This window comes from Dama dama, chromosome 2, assembly GCF_033118175.1.
Source record: "Dama dama isolate Ldn47 chromosome 2, ASM3311817v1, whole genome shotgun sequence".
Taxonomy (NCBI): domain Eukaryota; kingdom Metazoa; phylum Chordata; class Mammalia; order Artiodactyla; family Cervidae; genus Dama; species Dama dama.
In genome coordinates, this window is record NC_083682.1 from 6974592 (window position 1) to 6996625 (window position 22034).

The 22034-nt window shown below is 43.2% G+C and overlaps 1 long non-coding RNA gene and 1 other non-coding gene across 2 annotated transcripts in view; one reads left to right on the forward strand and one right to left on the reverse strand.

The window, feature by feature from the left end:
- Positions 1-602: 602 nt before the first annotated feature.
- LOC133041106 (U6 spliceosomal RNA) lies at positions 603-705 on the reverse strand. The gene has a single exon (XR_009689140.1). It is a non-coding gene; the product is annotated as a U6 spliceosomal RNA (small nuclear RNA).
- Positions 706-10044: 9339 nt separating this feature from the next.
- Positions 10045-22034, forward strand: part of LOC133065972 (uncharacterized) — a 30806-nt gene continuing 18816 nt past the window's right edge. The window contains exons 1-3 of the long non-coding RNA XR_009695047.1: positions 10045-10881; positions 13312-13408; positions 17872-18156. This is a non-coding gene — a long non-coding RNA (uncharacterized LOC133065972). The remainder of the gene's footprint in view (positions 10882-13311; positions 13409-17871; positions 18157-22034) is intronic.

A 22034-nucleotide genomic window follows, 5' to 3' on the forward strand; every position in this document is an offset into this window, starting at 1 on the left:
AGGAGGTACTAGGGAGAAGGTCAGAAGTCACTCTCGCTCCAAGCACAGCTCACTTCTCACCCTCAGAGGCCTCCCTGTCTCCTCTCATGGGCTTTGGCCTATGTTTAGGATGCTGACGGATCACTCATAGATTAATTTTATCTGGCCCTGAGCTTCATATAACAATGTAGTTACACAGAACACACTCTTTTGTGACCATGTTCTTTAACGATACCCATCTATGTCGTTGAGCATGGTGGTTCTTTTTCACTGCTGTGTGGTGTCCCACTCTATGACCACATCATGGTTTATCTAGTCTACTGCTGTTGGTGCTCATTTGGATTATTATAAATAAAGCTACCATGAACATTCTTGCATATTATCTTTTGAGGGACCTAAGTACTCATTTCTGTTGGGTATGAGAACTGCTTGGTCAGAGAGTAGGCACATGTTTAAAATGCTTTCATAGATACTGCCAAACAGTTTCCCAAGCTGATTGTTCTAATTTACACTCCCACCAGCACTGTATGGAAGTTCCAGGTGCCTTTGTCAGTTATATGTGTTGTCAATATCCACAGCTCTATGGGATGTGTTTTCACTCTCTTATTTTTTTTCTCTTTTTTTAATTTATGGAATGCTTCACGAATTTGCGTGTCATCCTTGCGCAGGGGCCATGCTAATCTTCTCTGTATCATTCCAGTTTTAGTATATCTGCTGCTGAAGCAAGCCTTTTCACTCTCTTAATGGCTTATAATTCTACAAGCTCAACAAACCAATCTTTTCTTTTGTGGTTAAGGATGTTTTTGTACTCTTAAAGAAACACTCCCACCCCAAAGTCATGAAGATATTCTATTTTTTTTCTTCCACAAACAGTTTTAGGTCTATGATCCATTTTCATATATTTATATGTAGGTCTATGATCCATTTAATTCACTTTGTATATAGCGTAAACTGTGGGTTGTGATTTATTTCTGCCACATAAATAGCCAGTGGTTTTAGCACTATTTGTTTAAAAACATTGTATTTGCACTTATCCATCAGAGGGAAGACAAAATGAAAACCACAATCACAGAAAACTAAGCAATCTGATCACATGGACCCCAGCCTTGTCTAACTCAATGAAACTATGAGCCATGCCGTGTAGGGCCACCCAAGGTGGACGGGTCATGGTGGAGAGTTCTGACAAAATGTGGTCCACTGGAGAAGGGAATGGCAAACCTCTTCAGGATTCTTGCCTTGAGAACCCCATGAACAGTACGAAAAGGCAAAAAGATAGGACACTGAATGATGAATTCTCCAGGTTGGTAGGTGCCCAATATGCTACTGCAGATCAGTGGAGAAATAACTCCAGAAAGAATGAAGAGACAAAGCCAAAGCAAAAACAATACCCAGTTGCGGATGTGACTGGTGATAGAAGCAAGGTCTGAGGCTGTAAAGGGCAATATTGCATAGGAGCCTGGAATATTAGGTCCACGAATCAAGGCAAATTGTAAGTGATCAAATAGGAGATGGCAAGAGTGAACATCGACAAATTTAGGAATCAGTGAACTAAAATGGACTGGAATGGGTGAATTTAACTCAGATGACCATTATATCTATTACTATGGGCAAGAATCCCTTAGAAGAAATGGAGTAGCCGTCACAGTCAACAAGAGTCTGAAATGCAGTACTTGGATGCAATCTCAAAAACGACATAATGATCTCTGTTTGTTTCCAAGGCAAACTATTCAGTATCACAGTAGTCCAAGTCTATGCCCTGACCAATAATGCTGAAGAAGCTGAAGTTGAATGGTTCTATGAAGACCTACAACACCTTCTAGAACTAACACCCCAAAAGATGTCTTTTTCATTATAGGAGACTGGAATGCAAAAGTAGGAAGCCAAGAAATACCTGGAGTAACAGGCAAATTTGGTCTTATAGTACAGAATGAAGCAGGGCAAAGGCTAACAGAGTTTTGCCAAGAGAACGCGCTGGTCATCGCAAACACCCTCTTCCAACAATACAAGAGAAGACTCTACACATGGACATCACCAGATGGTCAATACCGAAATCAGACTGATTATATTCTTTGCAGCCAAAGATGGAGAAGCTCTATACAGTCAGCAAAAACAAGACTGGGAGCTAACTGTGGCTCAGATCATGAACTCATTGCCAAATTCAGACTTAAATTGAAGAAAGTAGGGAAAACCTCTAGACCATTCAGGTATGACCTAAATCAAATCCCTTACAACTATACAGTGGAAGTGACAAATAGATTCAAGGGATTAGATCTGATAGACAGAGTGCCTGAAGAACTATGGACGAAGGTTCATGACATTGTACAGGAGGCAGTGATCAAGACTATCTCCAAGAAAAAGAAATGCAAAAAGGCAAATGGTTGTCTGAGGAGGCCTTACAAATAGCTGTGAAAAGAAGAGAAGCTAAAGGCAAAGGAGAAAAGGAAAGATATACCCATTTGAATGCAGAGTTCCAAAGAATAGCAAGGAGATATAAGAAAGCCTTCCTCAGTGATCAATGCAAAGAAATAGAGGAAAACAATAGAATGGGAAAGACTAGAGATCTCTTCAAGAAAATTAGAGATACCAAGGGAACATTTAATGCAAACATGGGCACAACAAAGGAGAGAAACAATATGCACCTAACAGAAGCAGAAGATATTAAGAAGAGGTAGCAAGAATACACAGAAGAATTGTACAAAAAAAGATCTTCACGACCCAGATAACCATGATGGTGTGATCACTCATCTAGAGCCAGACATCCTGGAATGCGAAGTCAAGTGGGTCATGGGAAGCATCACTAGGAACAAAGCTAGTGGACGTGATGGAATTCCAGTTGAGCTATTTCAAATGCTAAAAGATGATGCTGTGAAAGTGCTGCACTCAATATGCCAGCAAATTTGGAAAACTCAGCAGTAGCCACAGGACTGGAAAAGGTCAGTTTTCATTCCAATCCCTAAGAAAGGCAATGCCAAAGAATGCTTAAACTATTGCACAATTGCACTCATCTCACACACTAGCAAAGTAATGTTCAAAATTCTCCAAGCCAGGCTTCAACAGCAGGTGAACCATGAACTTCCAGATGTTCAAGTTAGATTGTGAAAAGCCAGAGGAACCAGAAATCAAATTGCCAACATCTGCTGGATCATCAAAAAAGCAAGAGAGTTCCAGAAAAACATCTATTTCTGCTTTATTGACTACGCCAAAGCCTTTGACTGTGTGGATCACAACAAACTGTGGAAAATTCTTTAAGTGATAGGAATACCAGACCACCTGACCTGCCTCCTGAGAAATCTGTATGCAGGTCAAGAAGCAACAGTTAGAACTGGACATGGAACAACAGACTGGTTCCAAATTGGGAAAGGAGTATGTCAAGGCTGTATATTGTCACCCTGCTTATTTAACTTATATGCAGAGTACACCATGAGAAACGCTGGGCTGGATGAAGCATGAGCTGAAATCAAGACTGCAGGGAGAAATATCAATAACCTCAGATATGCAGATGACGCCACACTTATGGTAGAAAGCGAAGAAGAACTAAAGAGCCTCTTGATGAAAGTGAAAGAGGAGAGTGAAAAAGTTGGCTTAAAATTCAACATTCAGAAAACTAAGATCATGGTATCTTGTCCCATCATTTCATGACAAATAAGTGGGGAAACAATGGAAACAGTGACAGTCTTTATTTTGGGGGGCTTCAAAATCACTGCAGATGGTGACTGCAGCCATGAAATTAAAAGACACTTGCTCCTTGGAAGAAAAGTTATGACCTAGACAGCATATTAAAAAGCAGATATTACTTTGGCAACAAAGGTCCATCTAGTCAAAGCTATGGTTTTTCCAGGAGTCATGTATGGATGTGAGAGTTGGACTATAAAGAAAGATAAGCGCTGAAAAATTGATGCTTTTGAACTGTGGTGTTGCAGAAGACTCTTGAGAGTCCCTTGGACTAAAAGGAGATCCAACCAGTCTGTCCTAAAGGAAATCAGTCCAGAATGTTCATTGGAAGAACTGATGTTGAAGCTGAAACTCCAATACTTTGGCCACCTGATCCGAAGAGCTCACTCATTTGAAAAGACCCTGATGTTGGGAAAGATTGAAGGCAGGAGGAGAAGGGGATGACAGAGGATGAGATGGTTGGATGGCATCACCAACTCAATGGACATGAGTTTGAGTAAGCTCTGGGAGTTGGTAATGTACAGGGAAGCCTGTTGTGCTGCAGTCCATGGGGTTGCAAAGAATCGGACACGACTGAGCGACTGAACTGAACTGATTTGCACTATGATTTGTTTTGGTGTACACCCTGGCAGAAAATCAACTGACTTCAAAAGTGATCAGTTCTGTATTCCCTATTCTGTTCCACTGATACACATCTATATTTTTGATATCACACTATCCTGATTATTAGAATTGATAGGTAATATGGAAATAATGTAGAATTAACTTTGTTCTTTTTCAAAATCATTTTGGCTCCCATAGGTCCTTTTGCATTTCCACATAAATTTTAGCATCAGCTTGTTAATGTCTATCCCAACTTTCTGAGATTTGATTGAGATTACATTGAATCTATAGGTCAATTTGGGAAGGATAGACATTTTTACAATACTGTATCTTCTAATCCATGAACACGGATATCTTTCCAGTGATTCAGGTCTTCTTTAATTTTTCTCAGTAATGTTTTATAGTTTCTCCATAGAGGTTTTGCACACTGTGGCACAAGAGCTTAATAGCCCTGTGACATGTGCGATCTTCCCATGCCAGCGATCGAACTGGTGTCCTCTGCATTGGCAGGCAGATTCTTAACCACTAGACCACTAGATATGTCCTCTCTAGCTTCTTGATATTGAAATTAGATCACAACTTTTTAACCTTTCTTTTTTTCTAAAATACACATTTGGAGGTATAAATTGCTCTCTGGACACTGCTTTAGCTACAGCTTATAAGTCAGCACTTTTTAAAAAATCTGCTCATACTTTTCTTTCTTTGTCAAACTGTACTCACACTTGATGCGAAAGTCACTCAGTCGTGTTCGACTCTTTGCGACCTCATGGACTATACAGTCCATGGAATTCTCCACGCCAGAATACTGGAGTGGGTAGCCTTTCCCTTCTCCAGGGGATGTTCCCAACCCAGGGATCGGACCCAGGTCTCCCACAGTGCAGGCAGATTCTTTACCAGCTGAGCCACAATCACATTCTCAGGAAGTCTGTAGGAAAAGAAATCTCTTTAAAGTTTGGATATTAAAAAGCATCTTAACGTACAGAATTCTGTCACATTTTCTTCCTTTTTCTTATCATTTTCACCACAATTATTCATAAACAGACATATTAGGGACAATCATTCTGCCAGAAGTCATCATAAGACTCCATCTGTTATTTAGTCGATAAGTCGTGTCTGACTCTTTTGCAACCCCACAGACTGTAGCCCACCAGTCTCCTCTGTCCATGGGATTTCCCAGGCAAGAATACTGGAGCGGGTTGCCATTTCCTTCTCCAATCTTATATGTTTTGACATGTCATATTTTCAAAATAATTTCTTTAAAAATTGTCTAATTTCCATTATAATTTCTTCTTTGACTTATTATTTAGAAGTATGTTGTTTAATTTCCAAATACTTTGGAATGTAGTTATCTTTTTATTTTGATTCCTTGATGAGTCTCCTAGATCAGAGATCATACTCTGTATCATTTCAGTCTTTTAAAGTTTGTTGATACTTGTTTTCTGGCTAAACACATAATGGATTTTGGTAAATGCTTCATGTACACTTGAATAGAATGTGTCTTCTGCAGCTGTAGGTTATAGAGTGCTACATAAATCAGCTGATTAATCACACTATTTAAATCTAAATGCTGGGTTTTTTTGGTCTGCTGACACTGCTGTTCAGTTGCTCAGTCGTGTCCAACTCTGCCACCCCACAGACTGCAGCACGTCAGGCTTCCCTGTCCTTCACTATCTCCCAGAGCTTGCTCAAACTCATGTCCATTGAGTGGGTAATGCCATCCAACTATCTCATCCTCTGTTGTCCCCTTCTCCTCCTGCCTTCAGTCTCTCCCAGCATTGGGGTCTTTTCCAGTGAGTTGGCTCTTTGCATTAGGTGGCCAAAGTACTGGAGTTTCAGGTTCAGCATCAGTCCTTCCAATGAATATTCAGGACTGATTTCCTTTAAGACTGACTGGTTTGATCTCCTCGCTGTCCAAGGGACTCTCAAGAGTCTTCTCCAGCACCAGAGTTCAAAAGCATCAATTCTTCCGTGCTCAGCTTTCTTTGTGGTCCAACTCTCACATCCACACATGACTACTGGAAAAACCATAGCTTTGACTAGATGGACCTTTGTCAGCAAAGTAGTGTCTCTGCTTTTTAATATGCTATCAGTTGTGCTAAAACTCTAATTGTAATCATGGGTTGATTTCTTCTTTTAATTCTGTAATTTTTTATTTTGCATATTTGAAATTATGTTATGAAGTACATAAAATTGAGGAGTGTTTTATCTTCCTGTTGAATTGGCTCTTTTTTTGACTCTTTAATAATTATAAAATATCCCTCCTTTTTTTCTAGAATACTTTCTCTTGCAGTCTACTTTGTTTGAAATTAATAAAGCCACACCAGCTTTCTTTTGGTTAGTGTGGTCACAGTGTACATATTCCATTAGTTTCTCAATATTTCTGTGTTCTTAAAAGTATGTCTTTTTCAAAATAAAATTATTTACAGCTATCCTGTGTCTTTGTTGCTATGTGTGAGTTTTCTCTAGTGTGGCAAGCAGGGGCTACTCTTCATTGCAGTGCACGGGCTTTTCATTGCTGTGGCTTCTCTAGTTGCAAAGGACAGATTCTAGGTGAGCAAACTTCAGTAGTTGCAGTACTCAAGCTCAGCTGCTCCTCGACATGTGGGATCTTCCCAGACCAGGCTATAAGCCTGCCATCTTGCTGTTTGTCTCCTGTTTTTTGTTCTTTTATTCTTTCTTGAATTCTGTTAGATTAATCAAGTATTTTATGTTATTTCATTTTCTCTATTGTATTTTTACTTATCTGTTCATTTATTATTCATCTTTCTATATTTTGAAGAAGAGAATGCTTTCTATATTTTGAAGAAGGAGAATTTTGAAGAAGGTAATGCTTATTCTAAAGGACAAGATCTAATAGTAGACTATCAGAGAGGCTGGTACCTACAAAGATTAGGTGCCAGTGGGCTGTAACCACAAGCCCATCAGTTTGACAGCCTAGGAAGTCTTCCCAACACATAGCATTCACTATACAGTAATAGTACTACAATAGCTAACACTTAGATTTGCCCTTCCTATATGCCAGGCATATATATAAACGAATTTAACTATGAATATGAACATAGGTAAACACTGAAACGATGCCTTCTTTTCTATACTTTGGTCTGTCAGTCCCTTTCACTTCATCAAATTCCGCTTGAACCCCACTCCTCACTTGTTGGCTTCTCCAACACCCCCAGGGCAAGCTCTTCCTCTGTCCATATGCCTGCACTGCCCACCCCCAATCTTCTCCCCCACCCCCCGCCCCTGACAGTCTGGTTCATTGGTGCAACTGGCCCCCAAGTCCCCTGCCTCCTTTCTAGGTAACTGCTTGAGAGAGATGGGGCTTCAAAAATGGACTACGGCTGCTCCATCCTTATAGGGTAAGTGGCCTTTTAGTCACAGCCCATTACGTACGTATCTCCTACCCTTAAAAGTGTGCACCTCTGTATGCCCACGCCCAACCATCCTTAGCACAAGGATGCTCAGAAACTGTCTGTCAAATGAAGTCAAGAATGAAGACTGACTGGTCTTCTGATTATATAACACAGATACACATGTAAACCACTAGTGGTGAACAGTATTCCCCCCACCTTGGGAAAGCAGTATTCCAGCCCCTTCTCAACCCATAACATCCTTCCATGAAACCAGCATGAGTAAGCCCTGGGGAGGGGAGGGAGGAGTAAGAGTGACGGGTCCGTTTCCATCTGTCGGAGTAAAGGTAAACCCTTCCTCCTCACCAGTCCCCAAGCAGATGCTACTCCCTTGCTCAGATCGCTCTTTTCTCTAACTCATGCGTGAGCTCTCTCTCTCTCTCTCTCTCTCTCTCTCTCTCTCTCTCTCTCTCTCTCTCTCTCTCTCTCTCTCTCTCTCTCTCTCTCTCTCACTCCCTGATTGGGCATCAGCGGATATTATGGAGGGAGGTGTAGGAATCGCAGGGGGGTTGCATCCTTTCTCTACCTTGCTGTCCTTCCCAGCTTCTAGATGCTCCCCCATCACTCTCCTCGAATACAGCACTAAAGGATTCCGCAGCGGGTCACTGCCCGCGCGCTGCGGCAGCTTGGTCCGCTAGACCTCGCCCCGAGGAACGGACCCAGTGGGGATCCTATCCACTAACGGAGGCGCCCTCCCGTCCTTGCCAAGGAGTCACCTGGAGCCGGGCGTGGTTCCCACGCCGTTCCCTCGCAGCCGCGCCTCGTGATTGGGTAGCAGGTTTACCGTGCGGGACGCCATTGGCTGCAACGCCTGTCGTTCCTGTGCCCAGGCCCCACCTTTAAGGGGCAGCGCGGAACTGAGAGGGCCGGGAACAGGCCAAAGCGTGGAGGCGGGAGGCGGGGGGATGGGGAGGGGGTTGCGCTACAGTCGCCGAGGTCTCGAGTCCTGTCAGCCCCCACCTCCGGGCTGGTTGACTCCCGCTCGCTGGCGCTCTGGGCCGCGCCTTCCAACGGCCTCGCGCGGTCTGCGCGTGCGCACTAGTCCACGCTCGCTCCCTCCAGGCGGTGGGCGGGGCGGCGGGCCAGTGGGCTGGGTGGGAGGGTGGGAAGGGTGGGGGGAATGGGGAGCTGGGGTGGGGTGGGCGGACTAGGGACAGGGGAGAGGAGTAATGTCTTTGGAGAAAGGGGCTCCGTTTGGATATCCGCTCTGGGACAGGAGGGAGTGGCGCGGTAAGCCACAAAGAGCGGCAAGGGGGCGCGACAAGGCCCGCTGCCAGGGCGCCCGAGGCCAGGCCAGGACCTTCGGGCTGTCGCAACTGGAACCGGGAAGCAGAGGGGCGCAGACGATGCGAGAAAAGTTATGGATGCCCTGGAACGGGCTCATCGTCATTGGGAGGAAAATGGAGCTCCTGGGTAGAAAGACGCAAAGACCTAAAACGTGGGACCCGAAGCTTGAGTCTGAGAACTGGAGACTGGAAGATGTAGACAAGACAGTCTTAAGAGGAAAGTCAGGCCGGAGTCCGGAAAGGATGGATGTGAAACAAGTGCGCAGTGTATCAAGTGCATTACAGATTTCGGCAGGTTTGCGGAAAGACAGCTCAAAGGAGGTGTGGGGAAAGCAAGAATTCAGACACACAGTAGAGGCTGAGTCTGAGAGTGCAGGGACTGCAGCGGGATCTCGGAAGGGGCCTGAGTTTAAAGAGAAGTTGAAGTTTACTGACGTGGAAACCAGTGGAGAGGACTTGAGATCCAGAGGATACGAAGTAAAGCAGAATGAGGAGGAGCTGAGGTCAAGTGGAGAGAAGCTGAGATCGAGTGGAGAGAAGCTGAGATCGAGTGGAGAGAAGCTGAGATCGAGTGGAGAGAAGCTGGGATCGAGTGGAGAGGAGCTGAGATCGAGTGGAGAGAAGCTGGGATCGAGTGGAGAGGAGCTGAGATCGAGTGGAGAGAAGCTGAGATCGAGTGGAGAGAAGCTGGGATCGAGTGGAGAGGAGCTGAGATCGAGTGGAGAGAAACTGAATTTGAGTGGAGAGAAGCTGGAGTCCAGGGAAGAGAGGCGGGGATCCAGGGGAGAGAGGCGGGGATCCAGGGGAGAGAGGCGGGGATCCAGGGGAGAGAGACGAGGATCCAGGGGAGAGAGACGAGGATCCAGGGGAGAGAAGCTGGGAACAAGTGGAGAGAAGCTAGTACCCAGGAGAGAGAGGCGGGGGTCCAGGGCAGAGAGGCGGGGATCCGGGGCTGAGAGGCGGAGATCCGGGGCAGAGAGGCGGGGATCCAGGGGAGGGGATCTGGGGACAAGTGGAGAGGAGTTGAGATCCACTGGAGATAAACAGCGTTCAAGTACAGAGAAGCAGCGATCCAGTAGGGAGAAGCTGGGGACTAGTGGAGACAAGTTGGCGCGTTCAAGAATGGGGAGCATAAATGAAGAGCAAATTGAGAAAGTGGTGGAAGTGATTGGGGATGAAAGATTGATAGAAATTACCAATGCTGAGATGGAAATTCCTTTTGAAGGTGTAGAGGCGAATGATGAAGAAGAGAATGAGGAAGGGGTGGGGGAGGAGGAGGATATCTTGGAAGAAGAGAATGATAATAGTGATGAATCTGTTTCTATGGAAGAGAAAGCAATTATAGAGGAAGAAGAAGTGAGTGAGGAGATGGAGAATGTAAGAAGGAAAGAGGAGCAAATAGGGGATGTTTTGCAAGTCAAAGAGGAGAAATTAGAGTGAAGCAGAATGCTATTGACCCTGAAGGGGTCAATAGAGAAAGCATCTGAGCCTAAGAGAAGAAAGAGTGGGAATGAAGAGCTACTGGGAATGAAGGTGGACACCAGGACCAAAGGAAGTGAAGAAGTCTGATAAAGGGAAGTGGAACATTTTGGGAAGAAAGAGAAGATTTGTTAATGTGTCGATAGCTAGAGGAAAAGTGGACATTGGTTTCTTGGAAAAGAGCTGTGACTAAGGAGCTTGTAGAGAAGTGCTTGAGAAATGCATTGAGGATGGGCCAGAAAGATTTAGTTTAACAGATGATTGAGTTTATGAGACGTAGGAGAATGCATAGTGAGAAAAATGGACAGTGACAGCGGGATGAGGATAGATCATGAAGGTGGTGGAAGGAGATGTGGGCTGGAGTGATCAATGTCTGATAGAGGATCCTAAAGGATGAGGAGCTCGACAAAGGCGAGAGCAGAGATGAGAAAATAAAGAAGTGACGGAAAAAAGTAAGAAGCCATATCCCATAATAGTAATCATGTTTGTTGGATTTTAAAGTTATTTCTTCCCTGTTTCTCTCCTCTCCCATGTAGCTGATTTTACAATGCAGTGGGACAGGCGTCTCACTGGGTCCTGTGTATCTGGACCAAGCCCAGCCTCCCTGATCTTCCCTCTAGCCTGCAAATTGTATCCAGAATAACTTCCAGAATAACAGAATAGCCCTGTTTTATTTTATTTCTTGGCTGTGCTGGGTCTTTATTGCAGTACATGGGCTCTTCATTGTGGCCCACGGGGCTTAGTTGCCCCCTGCATGTGGGATCTTAGTTCCCTGACCAGGGACTGAACACCCGTCCCCTGCATTGGAAGGCAGATTCTTAACCACTGGGCAACCAGGGAAGCCCCATGGGTTCCCCTATTTTAAATTTAGTTATTTATTTTTAAATGAAACAAAAAATATTTTTAATGATAAAAGGTACAATTCACAGAGAAGATAGACATCATAAACCATTAGCCACCTAACAACAAAGAAACATAAAGCAAAAATCAGAAGAAATGTAAGGGAAAAGAAAAAATATATAATCATAGTGAGATTTAGTACCATTTCTCCGAGAGTATGAAATTCAGAAAAAATAAGAATAGGAGCATCTTGAATGATGTCATTAATAATTTAAATATAATAGATTTCTATTCATATTAATCTTATATCCTACACAAATAAATTTAAAATTTTGTATCTCATATGTTATTAGATGTCCATAGGACTTTTAGAAAACTGGCAAAAAGATAAACATTACTAAATTTCAAAAAATAGAATTATTTTTGTGATTCGTTATATGTATACACATATATTATTTTGAAATTATTTTCCATTATAGGTTATTACAAGATATTGACTATAGTTCCCTGTGCTATACAGTAAACCTTTGTTGCTGGTTACATATGTATTTTTTTAAATTAGAAATCTAGCATTCTATTTATGTTAAGTCAAACAAGTGGAATCAAAGTGTCATAAGTTTTTTAGGCAAAAATTTGTAAGTTTTCTAATATATATATTATACATATTATTTATATATCTGTATTCAAGAGCTTTTCTACTATGCTTGATAAAAGCCTGAGAAAGTACATCAAAAAAAAAAAGAAAAGAGATAGAGAAATTGGAAAGCATAAACTAAACGAAATGGGAGCACCGAGTATGAAATAGAAGAAGTGAAACAAGCTAGATATAGACCAGTTCTTTGTAAACATGGCTGCTCATTAGAAACGTATCTGGAGTTGTAGCAAAGAAAAAAAAAAGTAGCATCTGGGCATTTGTATTTTTCAAAAAATTCCAATATATTTCTGATATGCATCTGGATTTTAAAAAGTGATTACCGGTTTTCCTATTAAATGGTAGTTTTGGTGATATAGAATTCTATTATTTTCCTGTTGACCAATCATGATACAATGGATTCCACCATTTTAATCACTTCACCATGATCACTATTTCCACGAGTTCCCCTTACCTCCACATCAAATTTGAATTGCTCATACTTGATTTGAAATTGTCTCAATTATTTTGTATTATTATTGTTTCCATTTTGACTTTTAATTATTCATCTAGTCAGATGGAGTTTCCCCCTGCGTCTGTCTCCTTTGGGGCTTTCTTGTATGTCTTCCACTTGTCATCCAGCATCTACTGTCACCCCAGGGAAGAGGGGAGACTCCCTAAGTACCTAGTGTCAAAGCATCAGTATTAAGACTTGGTCTCTCCAGTAGGGACCTAAGAGGTGGTGAAAAGCAGTCATGGATAGTTAGGATGAAAGGAATACTTCACCCTTTCTCCTCCATATACTTTTAAAAATCTATACAATTTCTAAGGGGTAGAAATTTCATTATATCATAAGTAAGTCTCATAACAAATTTATATAAATAATAGTCTTTTTTTTTTTCAGCTGTTAAGTTTTCTGGACTTCCCTGATGGCTCAGTGGTAAAAAATTCACCTGCCAATTCAGGAGACATGGGTTCAATCCCTGGTCCGGAAAGATCCCACATGCCTCGGAGCAACTAAGCCCATGTGTTACAACTATTGAGCCTGAGCTCTGGAGCCTGGGAACCTCAATTACTGAGCTCACATGCCTCATCTATTAGAGCCTGCACATCCTAGAGTCTGTGTCCTGCAACAAGAGAAGCCATCACAGTGAGAAGCATGCACACCACACCTAGAGAAAAGCCCATGCAGCAACGAAGACCCAGCACAGCCATAAATAAATACATAAAATTATATACAAAGCATGTTGGTAAACCTTTAAAACAAAGTTTTATACACATCCCTTTATAATTTTCCCCAGCCTCCAAAAGATCTGTAAGCTCTATGTCATATTTTTGAAATTATTTATTTATTTACTTGGCTGCACCGGGTCTTAATTGAGTCATGTGGGATCTTCCATCTTTATTACAGCATGCCACATCTCGTTCCCTGACCAGGGATCAAACCCTGGCCCCCTGCATTGGGACCATGGAGTCTTAGCCAGTGGACCACCAGAGAAGTCCTGCAGGTATCTTTTTGACTTATAGTTTTCTCCAGATAGATGCCCAGGAATGGAATTACAGAATCCTATGGTAACTCTGTTTTTAGTTTTCTGAGAAACCTCTATAGTGGCTGTACCAATTTATACTCCCACCAGCAGCGTAGGAGAGTTCCTTTTTCTGCACACCCTCTCGAACATATTATTTGTAGACTTTTTGATGATGCCCTTGCTGTTTTCTTTTTTCTTTCTTTCTTTTTTTTTTTTTTGCTGTTTTCTTTATGAATTTACCTGTGTGTGAGTGACTAACACAATGAACAAGTCAACTGTATTATTGTACTGTTACTGCCGTGTACAGCAAAATGTCTCAAACCAGTTATTGTAAACATGCAATCTTTTCTCTCATCTTAAAAACAAAACCTTTCATGCCCCTACATTCCTCTCTAGATACTGTTGCATTTTCTTTCTTCCTGTGCTAGGCAAAAAAGTGGCCCTCCAAAGATATATTCCTTTCCTAATCCCAGGAACTTGTGAATATCACCTATGTGGCAGAAGAATGTACATTACTTTATATGGTGAAAGATGTGATTAAGTTAAAGATCTTCAGAGGAGGAACTTATTCTGGATAATCTGGGTGAGCCTGATAGGCCAGTACAAGTGTCCTTATAAGAGAGAGACAGAAAGAGATCAAACACAGGCAGAAGTAGAGGAGGCAATGTGACTCCAGAGGCAGAGACTGGAGTGAGGCACCGGTAAGCCCCCAGAGGTGGGGGGCACAGACTGGCTTCTTCCCTACAACCTCTGCAGGGAGGTGGCCTCTGCCAGTTCCTTAATTTTGGACTTCTGGCCCCTAGAACTGTGAGAGAGTATGTTTCTGTTCTTTTAAGCCACTGTTTGTCATAATCTCTTACAGCAAGCTCTAGAAAACTAATACACTCCCTTCACAGCTAAATTCCTCCAAAAAGTTATCTACGCTTACTTCTCCTCCATTCCTTATATATATATATATATATATATATCTTTTTTAGGTTTTTTTTTTTTGTTTTGTGTGTGTGTGCTGGGTCTTCACTGCTGCATGCAGGCTTTCTCTGGTTGCGGCAAACCTGGGCCACTCTAGTTGCAGTGCATGGGCTTCTTGTTGCGGTGACTTCCCTTGTTGCGGAGCATGGGCTCTAGGTATGCACGCTCAGCAGTTGTGGTACACAGGCTTAGTTGCCCCTCAGCCCGTGGAATCGTCCCGAAACAGGGATTTAAGCCAAATCCCCTGCATTGGCAAGTGGATTCTTCCCCACTGGATTACCAGAAAAGTCCTTCTCCACTCCTTTTTATCCAGTTCTCCTATACTGAACATTTTAACATATACAGAAAAGTTAATGATTGGGCTTCCCTGATGGCTCAGTTGGTAAAGACCCGCCTGCAATGCAGGAGACCCCGGTTCAATTCCTGGGTCGGGAACATCTCCTGGAGAAGAGATAGTCTATCCTCTCCAGTGTTCTTGGACTTCCCTTGTGGCTCAGCTGGTAAAGAATCCTCCTGCATTGCTGGAGACCTGGGTTAGATCCCTGGGTTGGGAAGATCCCCTGGAGAAGGGAAAAGCTACCCACTCCAGTATTCTGACCTGGAGAATTCCATGGACTGTATGGTCCATGGGGTCACAAAGAGTCAGACGCGACTAAGTGAGCCCTACTCCATTCCTTTTTATCTAGTTTTTCTATATTGGACATTTTAATATATACAGAAAAGTTAATGATTACAGCAATAGGCAATAAAATATTCTAGATTCAGCAGTTACTAACAGTTTGCCCTATTTGCCTTTTCTATATATATTTTGGGGCTTCCCAGATGGTGTGCTGGTAAAGAATTCACCTGCCAGGGCAGGAGAGGCAAGAGACGCAGGAGATGCAAGAATCGATCCCTGGCTCGGAAGATCCCCTGGAATAGGAAATAGCAACCTATTCCAGGATTCTTGACTGGAGAACTCCGCGGACAGAGGGGCCTGGCAGGCCGTAGTCCATGAGGTCGCAGAGCTGAACGTGGATGAGCGACTGAGCGCACACAGCACACTGTATATTTCAGTGTGTGTCTCCTAAGAAGAGAGACATTCTCCTACATAGTCATAATACCTAAGCAAGTTAAAAAGCTTTAATAAGTTAAAAATTAAGAATAATTCCCTAATATCATCTAACATTCAATCTGTATTCCAAAGTCCTTCCTGGTTCCCAAAATATACTTTATAATTTTTTTTCCCTTGGCCTAGGATCCAAGCAAGGCTTATATGTTGAATGTGATTGTTCAGTTCAGTTCAGTTCAGTCGCTCAGTCGTGTCCGACTCTTTGCGACCCCATGAATCGCAGCACGCCAGGCCTCCCTGTCCATCACCAACTCCCGGAGTTTACTCAAACTCATGTCCATCCAGTTGGTGATGCCTCTTTTAAATTTACATTAATCTCCCATTTCTTTTGTTTTTTAACAACTTTGATAGCTTTTTAACTAACTTGGCCTATATTCTTTTTTTTTTTAAACATTTATTTATTTATTTGGCTGCGTCGGGTCTCTGTTGGGTCCTGCAGGATCTTTTCTTGCCACACTGACTCCAGTTGTGGCACGTGGGCTCCGACACGCACTGGCAGTATCAGTGCACTGGGCTTAGCTGCTCTGCAGCGTGTGGGGTCTCAGTTCCCTGACCAGGGAAGGAACCCGCATCCCCTGCATTGCAAGGCGATTCTTTTCTTTAACTTTTTTTTCAGATCGTTTATTTGGCTGTGCCAGGTTTTAACTGTGGCATATGCGATCTAGTTCCCCAACCAGGGATCGAACCCAGGCCCCCTGCACTGGGAGCCCAGACCCTTAGCCACTGGACTGCAAGGAAAGTCTCTGGCCCATGTGCTTATAGTTGGCCAGCATTCTGGATTTATCTGATTGTGTCACTTAGCCGGATCCTCTACCAGCTGCAGTTCTTGTATACTCCAAACGGAGGCTTTCAGCCCTGATTTTCTTTCTCTGGAATGAGTGATAGTCGCTCAGTTGTGTCTGACTCTTTGCAACCCCATGGACTGTAGCCCACCAGGCCCGTCTGTCCATGGAATTCACCAGGCATACTGGAGAACACTGGAGTGGGTTGCCATATCCTTCTCCATCTTTCTCTGGAGCATTCATCTGAATCAGTTTCCCCTCTATGGTTGTTTACTATCTCTCTCCACTAGAATATAAGCTCCAGAGGGAATCAACGTGTATCTGTTGGGTTACCTGTTCCAGTCAGTTCTCTAACCAATGCATCACAGGTACTCAGCATGTAGGTGCTGTGTGAATCAGTCCTTCAATTCAGTGACTACTTGTCTCAATACTATTTAACACCTATTGAGAAATTGCTATAATAATTTATGCTGTTCCTTAGAATATCTCAGATTTTTTGAAGCCTTGAATTCCTGAAAATATCATTCCACACTTGTCTAGGCTTGCAGAGGTGTGGAATTTCCCCTAGCAATTTGAAGGCATACCTCTTTATTATCCATATCTCCCTGGCCATGAAGGGTCCAGATCTATTTTATACTTGAGTCACTGTACCCAACCAGGTGTTTGGTATATGTGGCCTGTTTTCTTCTCCTTGGATCCATTATTTCTGCTTATTTATCAGTCAGAAGTTTATTTTTTTGGCCACACCACGCAAAATGTGAGATCTTATTTCCCTGATCCCTTAGTTCAGGGATCAAACCCTTGCCCCCTGTAGTGGAAGCACAGAGTCTTAATCACTGGACCACCAGGAAAGTCCCTGGTTAGAAGTTTATAGCTTGCTGTTTCTTGCATTCTCTAGGAACTCTGATCTCATAGTTAAGGCAGTAAAGTGGAGATATTGGGTGTGGACAGAGTTGTAAAGATAAACTACAGAAGGCTTAAACCTATCAGTAGGATCATCTTAGCAAATGAGGATAGCTAACATTGACTGAATTCTTATAATAATCAAAATAATCTCGTAGGTACTATACTGAGCACTTAACATATTCTCTATCATCTAATCCTTCCAACAACCCTCTAAGATAAGAACTGTCAGTCTCTCAGCTCTACTTAGCTAGAAACTGCCTGGGCCAGCCCCGGAGCCAAGGCAAGCCTGAACCCAGAACTGCATGGGGAACCATTGTACTGAATTGCTTCTGCTGTTGCTAGCTGAGTCCGACAACCTGTTCTAGCCTTTCACAGCATGGTTTACCATTCTGGCTGTGAGTCAGGGAGCAAGGTTGTGGAGCCACCTGTCCGTTCATTCAATGAATGCTTGTTTCTTAAAAATTATTATTATTTTTTTTTTTGCCATGCCACGTGGCATGCAGGATCTTAGTTCCTGGACTAGGAATCAAATCTGTGCCCCCTGCAGTGGAAGAATGGAATCTTAACCACTGGACCACCAGGGAAGTCCCAGTGAATGCTTGTTGAATGAACGCTTCAGAGGCAAGTTAAGAACATAAATGCCAAAAGACAATGATTTTTATTTTCTTTCTCAGACCTCTGCCTTCCCAAGATCAACCACTCTGGGCCTCCTCTGGTGATATCTGAGTGTAGAGAAACTGTTGCCCCTCTTCTAAGAGGCATGCACAGGCACCCAGTCAAGACGGACAGTTTTCTGTTACGTGAGTCTCTCAGATTGCGCTTCACAGTATATAAACTGTGAACTAAATCATCAGACTTGTTCTTTGGCTGAATTACATTTTCTCCTGGAATATGAGATGCATTCCACTGAGACCGCAGAAAGAAAAAGTGAAGATCAAGACACCATGACACCACCTTGTGTAAGTGCAGATATTTTCAATCATCTGAGTAGCTAGAACTTTATATAATATATATATTTTTTTACTAAACTTTACCAAAATGTGCACATTACAGGGAATTGTGGGCTCTTGGGTGATTTTATATGTTTTTTATTATTCTTTCTTTGCATATTCCCAAAGATCCCTGTTTTTGTCTTTCTTTTGTCTTTTCCTTTTTGGCCACAAATTGCGACAGTCGGAACTTCCCTGACCAGGGGTTGAAACCGTGCCCCCTTCGGTGGCAGCTTGGAGTCTTAACCACTGGACTACCAGGGAAGTCCAAGATCCCTGTTTCTAACAACAAGTTGTATAAAAGTGGCATTATTGTATGGCTTTTGTTCAAGTGCCCTCTTGGTCCCATTAATTCATTCAGCCAACACTGAACACTCACCAACGTGCTAGCTGGAAATACAACAAATATAAGGGACCAGGTTCTTACCCTCAGCTTCCTGTCTGTCTCATCCCGAGAGAGATGCCTTAGTAAACCAGTTACCACGCACTGTGAGAGGACTTGAAGGGACCTATGTACTCTGTCTGGTGGGAAATGCAGAGGAGGCAGGGTGACTGCTTAGAGAGGTGATCCCAGAAGGCTTCCTGGTGGAGATGACCATTTGGGGCTAGACTTAGCAGGGTGAGAAGGGGTTGACATTGGGTGAGAAGAGGACAACAAACATTCTAAGCAGGAAGAATAGTGTTGCCAACGTATGATGACCAGAAACCATGTGACTCACTTGGGAAAAGGTGAAAAAAGTAGTTTGGTGCAGCTGGAACAGGGAGAGGATTATAGAGACTGGGAGGAGGTGAGCTGGGGGTGGGGGGAGCCTTGCATGCAAGAATAAGGAAACTGGCCTTTGTTCTGTAGGTGACAGGGAAAAAGACTCCAGCATGTCTGCTTTTCATCATTTGCTGAGCAGAGATTGAGTCAGCTGGGAGCAGCATGGGAGTGGGTCAAAATGGGACACTAAGTAGGTCCCTGGCACAGAGTCCCCTGCTCAGGAGGTCTGTTCATTAGATCACTGGAATGAACAGTTCAGAAGTGAGAGGACGAGACTAAAAACTAAGGCACAGAAAATGGGGATGAGAACAAGAGGACAGACTGGAGGATAAATCCTATTTGACAGAATTTGCTGATTAATTTTGAATGATGGTGATGAGGGAGACACCAGGCTTACAACTAATCATAGCTGATGTCTTTCACCAAATGCCTACTTTGCAGGTAGATTCTTTGCCTGCAGTATCTCCTTTTCTCCCATAATCACCATATGAGAGGAGTTATGTTATTATCTGCATTTTATAGATGAGGAAGTTGGGCCCTGGAGTGGTCAAAGTGTCTAGGCAGGTATATCACTTTGAATCCAAGGATTTGAACCCAAGGGAAGGAAGGAAAGCAACCGCCAGGCGCAGTTAAAGAGTGGCAGATTCAGGCCCCCCAGATTCACAGCCAGGCTGCCTGAGGGCCGTATTAGGCCACAGATGTGTACTGCTTGGCCCATATTTTTTTTTCAAATGAATTTTTAGAAGTTCTTTTTTTTTTTTTTTTTTAAAAAGTTTTTTTTTATGCGACCAGTTTTAAAGTCTGTTGAATTTGTGGCAATATTGATTCAGTTTTATGTTTTGATTTTTTGGGGAGGGGCCATGCAACATGTGGGGGATCTGAGCTCCCTGACCAGGGATCGAACCCACATCCTCTGCATGGACAGGCAAAATCTTAACCACAGGACCGCAAGGAGAGTCACTGGGCCCATAGAATATTCTGAAAGCAGTTTTTAGAACTAATTGCTAATGTTTAAAAATAGAGTTCCTATTAAAACCTGGGTTTCTGGTTTTTCCTGAAAAGTAAGAAGCTCTGGCTGCCCGGGCCCATAGAGCAACTCTTGCTGCCCATCTGCCTTGCGTTTGGTGGCTGTGGACCAGAGCCCACCAGCCTGCCTGGGTCCCTGCCCCTCTGCAGATGCTCAAGTTTGCTGGATTCAGTTTGACACCAGGCTGTGCCTGTTCATTTGATCTCATGTCAGCCCGGGCCTCCAACTGATGGCCAAATACTCTTTCTGAATGTTAGGGAATATAAGATAAAAACAGTAATGCGTTTTGCTTTGTTTTTTCTTCCGTGCTGTGGGAATTGAGAAAAAGTAAATACCCACCCATGCTTGAGTGCCCACAAGGAGGAGGTTTACCTACAGGCCAAAGGTCAATGGTCATAGTTCCCAGAAACAACACCCATTAAAATGAAGTGTCAATCACCCCTTGGAAAATGGCCAAAGTAATGAGAGCTATGCAAATCATGTTGTGATTTTTTTTGTGTGTTTAATTTGTTTTGTAATTGATTAATTTGCTTGAATTTTTAAAAAGGTTTTTTTTTTTTTTTTTTTTTTTTTGCTGTGGACCATTTTCAAAGTTTTTATTGAATTTGCTACAGTATTGCTTCTATTTAATGTTTTGGTTTTTTGGCTGTGAGGCATGTGGGATTTCAGCTCCCCAATCAGAGATGGAACCCATTACTCACTGCTTAGTGAAGTCTTAACTACTGGACCGCCAAGGAAGTCCCTGCTGGAATTTTCAGCTGTGAACTTTGAACATATTATAAGGAAGTTTTTGGAGAAAACATGTGTGTGTGTCATAGCTTACATAGCTTGGAATTCTCTGTAGACATTCAAGTTCAGAACATTTTTTAAAGGTTTTTGCAATTTTCTAAAGGTTGAAACGTGTTTCTGTTCCATTTAGTTAGAATGTGAGGCACAGGATGACAAACAGGTATCTGTCCACGTTAACTATTTTGTTCCATCCAAGATGTAACAAGGGCCATAGCAGCCACCAGTTTGGACAAATGATAGATTTTATCTTTGTGTGAGATTGTTTGCAATTTGTAAACTGCACTTAAGAGACCCAGGTGCAAACAGGTGCAAGGGAGGAGACAGCAGAGCTTTAGGAGTTTGGCTCCTAATCTGTGTCCTGTATGCGACCCCAGAAGGTTTTCCTCTGTGCTTGGCTGCCTGACTCAGGGACTGAAGGAAGGCGGCGGCTGCTGCTCCTGGGCACGGATTTCTCAGAGGCCACTGGGCACTCCTCTGGGATGGCCACTGGGTCTCAGAGGTTCATTGTCCATCTTGCAAGGGTTATCGTGTTGTCAGACCACCCTGACCCAACTCTTAAGAGGTCTGCCCTGGGATCTTCCCCCTAGTGGGCCCAAATTAATCTCACAAGGTTTGCACTGCAGATCAATTTGATCTCAGGAGCTATTCCTACCCTGATTACTTAAGGCTTGCGAGGTCACACTCTGGTGCTCCTTGGACTCTGACTCCTGCCCAGCATATTCTCCTTCCTCCCTTCCTCTCCTCCTCAGAAATTCTCCAGCCCCAGTCCCCCGGTGTGCACACCCAGGGTGGGACCTGGATGTGTGTTGTGGTCAGTTCTGCCATTTTTGGCAGTATCGCCTGGAATCCATCATGTCTTGTTGATATCATATAGACAAATGCCCGTATTAGGTGGATGGCACCATGCTGAGCCAGGGACACAACAGACAGGTGCCCCACCCTTGGGGACAAGAGGAACTTGTCCCCAACTTGGTACTTTATTTCAGTCACATTATAATTGGCTCAGTGGTAAAGAATCCACCTGCCAACACAGGAGACTAAAGAGACACAGGTTCAATTCCTGGGTCAGGAAGATCCCCTGGAGAAGGAAATAGCAACCCACTCCAGTTTTCTTGCCTGGAGATTCCCACAGAGGGGCCTGGAAGGCTACAGTCCATGGGGTCGCAAAGAGTCAGACATGACTGAGCACACACACATATTGTAATTTCATTTTTGTAGTATCACCTATAAAACCTAGACTCCCCCAAAGATCCAGACAGGTTCTTGGTA